The 12,318-nt window shown below is 37.6% G+C and overlaps 1 long non-coding RNA gene across 1 annotated transcript; it reads left to right on the top strand.

The window, feature by feature from the left end:
- The first annotated feature begins 6,036 nt into the window (after window positions 1-6,036).
- LOC113116594 (uncharacterized) lies at window positions 6,037-9,735 on the top strand. Its single transcript, XR_003294046.1, has 4 exons — window positions 6,037-6,124; window positions 6,793-6,914; window positions 7,057-7,103; window positions 7,569-9,735. It is a non-coding gene; the product is annotated as an uncharacterized LOC113116594 (long non-coding RNA).
- Window positions 9,736-12,318: the final 2,583 nt, after the last annotated feature.

Here is a 12,318-nt window from a genome sequence, read left to right as displayed (position 1 = left end):
AATTAACTGACCTCTGTGACATGAGGCAGCTAGCAGACAGTCGGTTTAGCCAGTTTGTCTGCTTCCTGACCTGGGCCCCAGTTAGTCAAGTATAAACTCTAAGACTATTTGCCATATTTCTAGAGAGAAGAGCGGCACCACCCCAGGAGGGATGAAGACCATCTCTTTTCAACAGGTCAGGTTTGCCCCAAAAGCTCGTGCAATTGTCTATGAAACCTATAATATTCTGTGGGCACCACTTAGACATCGAGCCATTGAGTGATGACAATCTAGTATGCATCTCGTCACCAGGGTAAGCAGGGAGGGGACCAGAGCATATTACAGTGTCTGACATCATGCTTGCAAGTTCACACACCTCTTTAATGTTATTTTTAGTGATCTCCGACTGGCTGAAGTCGAACATCATTAGCGCCGGCATGAATAACAATCTTACTTTATTGACATTTAGCATTAGTCAGCACTTTTAAATTTGCCAAAATGTCAGGCGCTCTGGCTCCCGGTAAACATTTGACTCTGGTGTCTGGTGTCTGATATATTCACATACAGTACAATAGAATCACCAATAACTAGAGCACTTTCATCGGGTTTCTCAGTGGGTGCATCACTGAGTGAGGAGAACCTGTTTAATGTCAATACATTACAAACAATGGACAGGAATCCCTGAGCTAGACGCATCCATAGCCATATCTAGAGCCATAACATTCTTACTGTCCTCAATTTAAGTTTGGATGCGTATCTCTAATTCTGAAATCTTCTCTTTTAGCCTAACTATTTCCCAGCATTTATCAAATGAACTAGTGAAAAACTGGAGCGAGAGAGAGGAGAGGAGAAAAGAAAACGGCGCTGAAAACGCTAATGACAAGCTTACGAGTGCTAACGCATGCAGGTGTACTGCACTCACAGATATAAAATAAAAGTGAATGATCAAAATGAATCTGATAAGATTGATCGATAATATCAGAAATATGGTGTGAATTAAGTTATATTTTATCACTTTAAAAACAGAGAGTGATAGTAAGATAAAGACTCTAGAGAAAAAAATAAATAAATAAAAATAAAAACAGCTACACGGAGCTATGATCAACTACAGCAAGGCCAACAGGAAGCAGAGAAAACACTGTCCAACAGTGATACCGCCATGTTTCTGGTGATGCGTGTTTTGAATGAGAAATGAGAGCGCCTTGAGGGAGTGGATCGGTATAGTATTTTCAGTGATTAACATCTTAAATTATGCCCTGCCCCTCACACTACTATTATATTCTGCCAGAGTGGACTGCAACTGCAATGCATCGTCAATTGGACTACTGTGGTACTGCTCTTTGTCACATCTGTAATAAATTATTATGATTAAGTTACATGTCTATCGGTTACATTTCTCTTACAGACTGTATGCTTTATACACTCACTCGTTATTGGTTTATTTGTTCTTTATAAAAATAAATAGAAAAACCAATGCAATACGTTTTTTTATTGCACCATTATGTGTGATGAGTGAAGTCTGATTTTCTATTCAGTATAATGTACTTTATTGGCATAGTTTGTGTCTAAATTAAAGCATGTCACAAAATTAATAATTGCGATCATAGTAATATATAAGGTAATAATATTAAATATTAAAATTCCCAGACAGCAATATATTGTTGGCCCAGATGAAAAACATTCGGGCCGGATCTGGGCTGACACTGTTTGCTGTCTGGGTTGGGTCTGGGCTACACAAGGCTCAGGTGTGGCTCAGATTTGGGTATTCTGGTTTACTTAAGGCTGAGAATTGGCACCAAGAATAAAACCTGTTTTGGCCCAGATCTGGGCCAGCTAAGGCTGATTAACTGGCTGAGAGTATGGCCCATGTGTGGCTCGAGTCTTTAATCCAGTTCTGGGACACTTCCGGGCCGTCATCTTTGCGGTACTTGGGCCGAGGGAAAAGTAATTGTGTGGGCCGGATCTGGGCCAGAATAAATTTGCTATGTGGGGTGTACAGAAAGGAAAACAAACCCTAAAGCTCTGTACATACACAGGGTCAAGACCGAAAACATAATACACAAGTGTCAACATCCTGTCAGCAAACTGGTGAACGTGATTTTATCAAGTACAACATTGATGTTGATCAGGGAACAACATTCCAATTAACAAATCAGAATTCAGGGATGAATTTTCAGGAAATATCTCTATTAGGCTTATGAACAGGGTTAGGTCCTTCACCCTTTTCAGCTATCATTTCACACTGATTTTAGGAATAAATGATGGGTATGGTTAGGTTTAGAGGTAGGTTTACAAAATTACTTACAAAATATAAAATATCTTACATCATATGTGATATGTAGCACATAACTTAAGCTGTTAAAATTGTAAATAAATACCTAAGCTTTTGAAATAAAATATTAAAGTGATAAAATGAAGAGAAAGAGGCACTAAAAAAGAAAACAGACAAAGACACAGATGATGCGTGAGGTTAAAATGGATTTCTTGTGTTGCTAATTACTGCTATTTGTAGGATGCAGGACATTGACGAGTGTTGTGTTCATTTGTGTTGGGACATGATGAGCACATGTGTGCTTGGGCGGGGTGGGGGATGGGGTGTTGTGAGATGATTAAGAGAGGGATTAGCCGGCTGTCCTGAAGAGGGGGGCGGTGCATCCAGAGACCAGCCTGACCTTCTCATTTCAACCTCATTAGTATCTCATGTCAACACAACAGTGGCTCCTTAATCATTTGCTTTCATCATTGGCTTTACTTCAAACACACAGAGACTGCCACTTAAATTTCCTGACTCAAATATAAACACTCATATGGGGGAAACACAACTAATTTCCCCAAGAGCACGTTGAAAAAACAAAAACTGTCTGCACATGATACACATACAGCAATCAATGTTCTGATCATGTATATAATGTCCATCTACCTTGAAAGGTGTGTTATTACTGGTGTTGACTGTTGTACTTGTAAACAGTAAGACCACAGCTCATCTGTCTGTTTCAGAGAGTGTGCCATGGCCAGGCCCATGCAGGTCACAGTAAATGAGATCTATTCATTTCCAACCATCAGCATATGGCAGCCCATTGTTTGATCTGGACAAATGGTGCTATTTGTTGGCACAGTATATCATTTCACAAATCCTCCTCTATAGAATTTGGCACCCAACCAGCCACCAGAGAAGAAATTAAAATATAATAAACATTGTGATTATTGTAGGTTTATATTCACAATTGTGATTGAAAATATAAATTTTCACTCACAACCGTTTCTAGGGTTTCTAGGGTTTACAAAGAATGGTGTGAAAAGAGAAAAACATCCAGTATGCGGCAGTCCTATGGGTGAAAATGCCTTGTTGATGCTAGAGTTTAGAGGAGAATGGGCCGACTGATTCAAGCTGATAGAAGAGCAAAATATTACACAGCAAAATATCCAGTGTTGTTTAGTGTTGTTTTTATGGTGTTAATTTATCAGAGTTAAAAAGTGTTGATTCTGGTGTTGATTTGAATGGCATTAACACTTGCAGTGTTAATCAGTGGTCGGAGTCAGTGTAATAACAGCGAGTTGACATAATTGACACTGGTGATGAGCTGATTCAATTTCCGGTCCTTGGAGATCATTTCCTTTTTGATTAATGGCGGACGACCACGAGGAGAGTGCAGTGTTCAAACAGGTATAATATTTTATAACCACTTAAATTGACCAATTTTCATCATGTTTTGTTTACGTTTCTCAACTTTGCCAGAGTGCTAACATAATTTATTTTCAGATAACGTAACGCGACAGACCACTGGCAGGATCTCGAGGCCGTTTAGTTGTACCACTTTTTAGCTAGCAAATTGAGGTAAGAATGGCATTGTTTGTGCAAGTGAGGCATTGTACGTTTGCTTATATTGTAGAATCTGGGGTAAAGTTAGATAGTTAATTTCTGTGATTTGTGTAACTTAACGGTTACTGATAACTATTAATTAACGCAAATAGCGTAGCATATTCCCCTTCTTTGGGTTCACTAGTGGTGGAAATTATGATTCTTTCTAGAGATTTGTTCATTTTCAGTTCGTTCACCAAAATGATTCGTTCAGAATCGTTCAATGATTCGTTCAGTTATAATTTCTTCATATTACACAAAATATGCCAGCAGGTGGCAAAAGAAGAGTGTATTATGTGTTATGTCTTTAGTCAATGAACATATTCACTTGTTACAAAAGCTGATCTGGCTTTATTAAAATGTGTTTATAATCGCATTCAATATAAAAAGTCTAATTAAGTTGTTTAGATGAACAAAGCACAATGTTTTCTTGCCTAATTTGCATTTTAATTGTTTGGTCAGACAGATTGTATATTATATATTCACATTCATAAATCGGGGATTAAACGTGGAGTTGCTAAATATCAAAACAAGCGTATGTGCACAGTACTGTACCTTTGCATTTTCCGAGATTGACATGCTAAATGGCAGACTAAGGAGCCGTTCATATATCGTTCCTAAAAACGCGTGGAAAACGCTAGGCGCGCCGCTTTCTCCTTCTTTCCAAAGCGCTCGGGCAGAAGCGCTCCTGAGGCATCTGCCTTTGCTAAGCAACCATGACGTGCTCTCTCCATGAAGACGCGAAAATTTCAGCAAAGGATAAATGGATTTGCAACACAAAAAAATCGCCCTCAGTAGCTCTGCTACTAAATTTATTTCAAAATGGCAATCCATATACAGCTATGAACAGCTGTTCCTTCATCTTGGCTGAGTTTTCAAAGTTGTTACGGGAAAGGATGAAGCTGATTGGTTATTTCTTGTCACATGACCCGTGGTGCGCTTGTGGCTCTCTGAAAAGTTGAGATGTTTTTAACTCGATGCGGTGCGGAGGCATCTGGAAAAAATGGGCGGGACGCCCATTCACGAACGAGATGTACTAAATCATTCAACTCGTGCAAGAGCGACATGGGATTCAGTTCAGTCATTTCGTTCACGAATCACGAACGGTCTCTAGATCTAGTTTTTTTACAGTCTGTGGTTCAGACTCATATGAAACTCGTTCATTGAAGGGCATATTCGTTCACTACATTGAACAAATCACATACTCTGTCATATCTCATACTCGAAGGCTATTGGCTCGAGGTTGAGTAATTCTTTGACAGGATGAAATGGTTCAATTACCCGGTTGCCGCGCTGCTGTGGAGGGAGGAACTTCACTGAACGAGAAATATGAGTCAGTGGATTACGTGAACGAGAACGATTCGTTCACGAACGACACATCACTAGGGTTCACGTTATTTGTGTTGCCAAAAAAAGAGCTTTTAATGCATTTTTGTCTCCAATATTTTAGTATAACTCTGCATTGTTCGACAACTAATGTCTGACTGTTGAAGTGAGCAGCAATCAGTAACGCACGTTTTTTTTTTTTTTACGTGGACCTTGAACGCACAGCCTCGGATAGTCCAAAGATTTTACAGTATATTGCTGTTACTCTCGTCTTCCAAGTAAAAGGAAGCGGATATAAATTATCAGATAATCAAGCCAGAAGCGTTTTGCTGAACTTGTATTTTCTGCCAGCGTATGATTGTGAACTAATTCGCTCATTTGAGACACGTGATTTGTAGCCAGTGCAATTTGTAGCCAGTGCAAATTGATAAACATGTACACATAACAAATATACACAGCACACACATATATTATGTAAAAAAAAAAAAAAAAAAAAAAAGATAAATAAATGTATTTATTTATTTTGGATACGATTCATGATCAATCGTTTAATTATTAAATATTTCTGAAAAGAAAAAAAGGAAAAAGTGATATTTAATAATATAATATATTAAATTTGCCTCAGCTCTTCAGCACGTGATTAATTCTAGCCAATGAGAGCAGGAACTGCCGGAACTCTGCATAGTTAATGAGCTGTCATTCCGACTTCAACTGATAACGCCTAGCTCCGCTCAACCAGGTAAGCTTTTTAAATGTCTCAGTTAATTTCTTAATTTTTCATTACAATTTGAAAAATTAGTCAAAATAGTTGTGAACTAATTATTAAATTTGCGTCAGCTCTTCTGCACGTGATTAATTCTAGCCAATGAGAGCAGGAACTGCCGGAACTGCCGGAACTCTGCATAGTTAATAAGCTGTCATTCCGACTTCAACTGATACCGCCCAGCTCCGCTCAACCAGGTAAGCTTTTTACATTTCTCAGTTAATTTCTTAATTTTTCATTACAATTTGTAAAATTAGTCAAAATAGTTGTGAATTAATTATTTAATAGGAATTAATTAACACATTTTAATTTTGATTAACAATATTGCTAGTGGCTTTTTTAAATGACCAACGGTTTTAACGGCAGACTTCCGATCGTTTTCTGAGGTAACGTAATCTCTGGTAATATATCCTTTCAAATTGCACATGAATTCATTAAATTATCATTTATTTACGTCCATTGCAGTGTTAATTGGGTTTAATTTCCTTTTCTGTATTGTTGTTTGACAGCGAGCAGTAACGTTACATAACTTTATGGCCTAACGTATAACGTAGTCTAATGGAGTTAGGTTAAGTCCGTATAATGTCTCTTATAAAGTCCTTAATAGCAACATAAACGAAGATTAGTATAGCATAATACAATACCTCGGCTACACACGCTTATCAAATCTCGTTATCCTTAATGTATGGCTGTTCATGACTGATAGTTTTCTCTTGACTGTATAACGTTAGTTAATTTGTATGTAGTTACATTCATTCATACAAACCTATGTAATATTTAAGTGATCATTTCTTTTTTCTCCCTTATCCATTCTCAGATATTAAACCATACACCATATATTATTTTTTTATTCTTTCTATTCTAGTCCTGATCGCAGAGTTAAGGCCACCAGCTGATGGTGGTCTTCAGGATCACCACACACTTCGGACAGGTGCGTGAACTGGAGATAAACTCTGCAGGATGCTGGTCCTCCAGGACATCACTGTTGTAAGTGATCAACCTAGCAGTAATCCTGCGTCTCTTCTCAATGTTGTCAAAATAAAAATAACTTTTAATCTGTATTGACATATGCAATATTTCACTGATATTCATTGATGTTTCCTCTTTTTCTCCATTTATTTTGTGTCAGATGCAGATAAAGAGTCACTAGGAACAGGTCACTGCATCTTTTGTAATGTAAGTACACTTTAATTTGTTTAAAGCTGCATATGCATGCATCAAGTTAAAGTCATTAGTTAATTTTTAAAGCACTAATTTTTCTAAAAATGAAAGGTCTGACATTTACTTATACCTGTATTACTTACTGTATTACAATAATAAGCTATTTTTATCTGTGACTCGGACATCCTCTTGGGATAAAGTCTCAAACCCGGAGAACACTGTTGTCTCATTTAGTCATTCACACTCTGTCACTCTCTGTGTATCTCTGGTATCAGTAAAGCATATATTAATTTATTATTAACATTAAAAAAAATTCCAAAAAAAAAACTATAAGTGCCCTGGGAGACTTCCCAAGGAGGAAATTTTGACTTGGTTTAGGCTTATGTGTGTGTGTATATATATATATATATATATATATATATATATATATATATACACACACACACACATTTAAATTTTAATTGTTGTTTTCTTTCTCAGGTAGATGCTGGGATAAAAAGCAGCCATGCTACAGCATCTAAAATGGAGACTTCTATTAAAGTGGCTCTGTAACATAAGAGACTTGGGACAGTGGAAGGAGCAGAAGATCAGAGATCAGGCAGAGCTCTACTGGTGCCCCTTAGAGGATTGATTTATCTATAATTATCTATAATATCTACTTAATGTTCTAATGAAGTTATAATTGGTCATTATTCTGTTTTATAAATCTATTCAATAGATTCTAGTGTTCAATAGTTTGGGGTCAGAAAGTTTTTTTCTTTCTTTAAGATATTACTTGTATTCAGCAAGGGTGCATTAAACTGATAAAAAGCAACAGTAAAAACGTTTACATTGTTGGTCAAAAATCCTATAAAAAATAAATAAATAAATGCTGATCTTTTAAAACCTCTAAAGTAACCTGAAAAAAATATATTACTGTTTCCAAAAATGAAGCAGCGCAACTGTTTTTGAGATTCAAAAAAAAAAAAGTTTATTGAGCACCAAAACCAGAATATTTTAATAATTTATTTTGGATTGTATGACACAGAAGACGAGTAATGGCTGGTGAAAATTAAACATCATAGGTAAACAGAACTCATTTCTCTAAAAAAAAAAAACATTTTTTTATGGTTATTTAAAATTGTAATATTTCATAATGTTACTGCTTTAACTGTATTTCTTATCAAATAAATGTTTTGGTGAGCATAAGACACTTGTTTCAAAAACATTTACAAATCTTACCTATCCTAAACTTTGAACAGTGTTTTTCTTCATTTATTACATGGCCGTGAATAAATCAAAGTATTTGAAATGTATGACTCTTTAATTTATTACTTCTACTAATAATTATTCTGCATGTGATTTAATAGTAATATTGCAGCATTCTGCAGGTACAAAGTTTTATTTGTTAAGGTCACAAAGGCCCTACACAGGTTAATGTCCACATTTCCCTCCAAAGTGTGGGCATACTGTTGGGGCCCTAGGTCCACATTTTCAGCTGGGACGCTACTTTGGATGAATAGAGGGCACACTTTTGGCCCACAGTAACTGTGCCCACACCCAGCCCACACTGTCCCCGCGCTCTCCCCACTGTGCCCACACCCAGCCCACACTGTCCCCACACTCTCCCCACTGTGCCGACACCCAGCCCACACTGTGTACATACCTGTGGTCATGTTATGGGCACACAATTGGTCCTATTGGGGGCCCACTCAGATTTGTGTGGGTCAGCCCACACTCAACCCACACTTTTGGGCTGTCCCACTCAGGCCCCACACGGGCCCCGCAGTGTGGGGCCCACACTCAACCCACACTTTTGGGCTGTCCCACTCGGGCCCAAAAGGGGGATGTTTGCTGGGTAAGTAAGTACATGTTTCCTTAACGCAATATTATGTTTACATTGTTTTTAGTTTATCTTTGTTAAATCTGTAGTCATCTTTGTTCTTGCCTTACTAGTCAAGCTAAAGTAAGGCTAAAGTAAGTTAGCCTTGTTTACAAAGTTGCCGCCATGTTACAATTAACTTTCTGTAATAGCTACTTTGTTTCTTCCAGGTGTATAGTTTTTCTTTTTTTCTAAGATACGTATGTTTATACGAGTGTGAGTACGTATGTGTTTTAAGTTAGTTTTGGTCAGTCGAATTAACTACGTAAACAGTTACTTGTATGGACAATTATGCCGCCGCCCATGTGGTAATGTGGTTCCAGCAGTAGGTAGCAAAATCTACGACAAGACTGATCAGTATAACTTGTGTTGTTTTCTAACTAAACCGAATGATGATACCAGTAACGTTAAATTGTTTTCATTTGTTTGTTCCGACACGCACGCTAACGTACTAGTCTAGTTCAGAGTGTTAGCTAACACATGCTGTTTTGCCTTTTTTACACTGTTCAAGCATGTTGAAACGTGTCTAGCTTCAGTACGTAGCCAAAGCTTTACATCTAGTGTTTTCTTACTGTTGTATCCTGAATGCTTATATAAGGAAGACAGACAGCGGGGTAGCGTTTAGCAAAAAGCTTTACTTCATGCTTGCATGAACAAACACAGAGCATAACAGGATGGCCAACTCTTCTTCAGCTATCTCTACACATCCCATTTTAACTACTGCACTGCTGTTGCCACCTAGGGGAAAATTCTAATATAACAATAAAACTTTCCCCATATACCACATTTACAGAACTAACGTTGTATATAGGTTGTTTAAATGATTTTGTTTGTCTGAACAAGTAGCTGCTAGTCCAGTAGCTAGAGTGGCTAGCAATTGTTAGCTAACACATGCTGTTTTGCCTTTGTTACAGTAACTTACACACTGAGGTTAAGCAATGTTGCTAGTTACTCTACATGTAGAAATGTAACTAGCTACAATAGGTATCCAAAGCTTTACATCTAGAAAGACTTAAGTATAACTTAAATTATTTGGTGTTTTCTAACAAAGCAGAATGATGGTTGTTTAAATTATTTTGTTTGTCAGATCAAAGTATGCTGCTAGTTCAGTTCACTATGTAGTTACAGTGACTAGCAAGTGTTAGCTAGCACGTGCTGTGTTGCTACTGTACTTTTAGGATTTAAGGGGATTATGATGAGTTATTTATCTGAAGTGCTGTACTTTTTATGTTTGAGGACAGTGCTATTCACTTGAATCACTACACTGAATGAGTACATTTTATTTTTTAACAATTTCACTGTTCCACGTTTGGCTGATCCTTTTTTTTTTCTTTTTTCTTTTTTTTCTACAGCATAGCCACTGTATATTCCTAACGTTAACTATGTGGTTTTGTTCACATTTTCTTTTAGATACCTTGACCGGAGCATAACTGGTTAACTTCACACAAGAGACCTACTGTTGGATAATAGTTTTGGCTTTAAAGGTAAATGCATTGTTAGTTACAATGTCTAGTTACTGGGCCAAAAGGAGACGAATATTGAAAGGAGTTGAGAGGGACAAACAGGAAATTGCAGCTGCAAATGATGTTCTACTTGCTGTTATTCCTGACTTTAAAACCAGTAAAACCAGCAGTGCTGTCGTTTGGACAACCTCTTTTGAGCTTTGAAAACATTGTTCCTGGTAACAAGGTTTCAGTGCTGCCCGATGCTCCAGAAGTTGCATCGATTTCAGAAAACCAGGAAAATGTTGTGCCATCTGTAGACTTCAGAGGTGGTATGTAAAATTGCTGTGATGCTTGATTTGTGATCCTGCCACTAAACTATACCCTTTGTTAAATTTTCAAATTTCTGTTTCCTCTTTCTCAGAAGCAAGTTTCTCCCCAGAAATCCAGAGTCCACTTCACAGAGCCAAGAGTTTGAGTACAAGTAAGTGATGTTATTTGTGACGTTTTTTGTCTTGGAAACTATTGCTTCTATTTAAGATAAGGAATCCTTTAATCATAATCTGTTTTTCATTAGGACACTTGACTGGTTACTCGCCACAGCAGTTTCTGGATGAAAGGTGTCTTGCTCTTCCAGCTCGTCAAGTACTAAGCTTTACACCCCCAGCAGCAAATTTACCCTGGCAGCATATGGGTGAAAACGCTGGAGGTATGTAATATGTTGCGCTAAACTAAGTGTTCCATTGTAAGTCCAATTCATGAAATGTATGCAATAACTTCAAACATATTTTTACTTCAATGATTATCAATAGGAGAAAGTCATCTACCTGTAATTGGCCCTTGGACTCCCCTGGCATCTCGTGTACAGCATGAAGTTTTCAGCTATGAAGGTATATTTTAGGCCTATGTCTTAGTGTCCAGTGTTTTAAAAGTATTGAAAATGGTGCCTTTTAGGTGTTTTTTTTTGTTGTTTTGTTTTTTAATGTAGATTTAAAAAACATAAATAACAGCAGAACCTACCTCTGTTCATTGACAGTTTTCAGCAGTCAACAGCTCTTCAGCTCTCCTCTCTGCAAACCATGTCGAGAAAACCAAGCTCTTCATCTGATGAAGAAGTGAATATCGCCAGGGATGCACCTTCGCATTCCGACGGCCACACGACCATCCTTCCTACGCCGGATGTCGCACTTGAGCCCCAGGCTTCTCCTCGCGGCTGCACACCGGCCCGATCAGACTTGTGCTCACGAAGACGCCGAGGCCAGCCTTCACCACCCGTGGCAAGACTGCCATCTTCTCCAGCATCCTCCTACCACTCGGCCACCCGACGATCCCACCTATCGGGAAATGGACCATAGCTGGACTAAGGAAAGCGCTGGAGAATGCAGATGTAACAACAATGAGTCTTACAGAATAATTAACTCAAATGATATATAGGGAATTTGAATAATTAATCAGGAATATGATTAATTTATATCTCAGATGACAGTTACATTAAATTTGATTGATTATGAAAAATAGCTCAATTGCCTATAACAATAAATAATCACAGGGCACTGTAACTTACTCATTAATATGTCAATATTACATTCTTCATATCAATTATTGTGATATCTCTTACTGTAAATTACTGCAAATCAAACCGTGGTATGTCCAGCAAACCACTGTAGACCTATCAATTTTCAATAAAGTTATCACGCCTTATAATTCAAGGAAAAGTTTTCTCTGGCCATGAAAATATTATCCTATCCTTATGATAAATTTAGTTTCTAAATTTAGAGCTTGTAGCTATAGATCAGACATCTCAGTGACTCGTAATGTGAGTGGGGTGGAGTCCAAGCCAATCGTCAGTATATGGGTTTTTAATAATTAAACTAGTAATACATCAAACTACAAATCACACAGAGTAAATATGCGTACGACAATACAA

Source organism: Carassius auratus, chromosome 16, assembly GCF_003368295.1.
Source record: "Carassius auratus strain Wakin chromosome 16, ASM336829v1, whole genome shotgun sequence".
In the NCBI taxonomy this organism is placed as follows: domain Eukaryota; kingdom Metazoa; phylum Chordata; class Actinopteri; order Cypriniformes; family Cyprinidae; genus Carassius; species Carassius auratus.
This window is presented reverse-complemented; position numbering and strand designations above follow the sequence as displayed.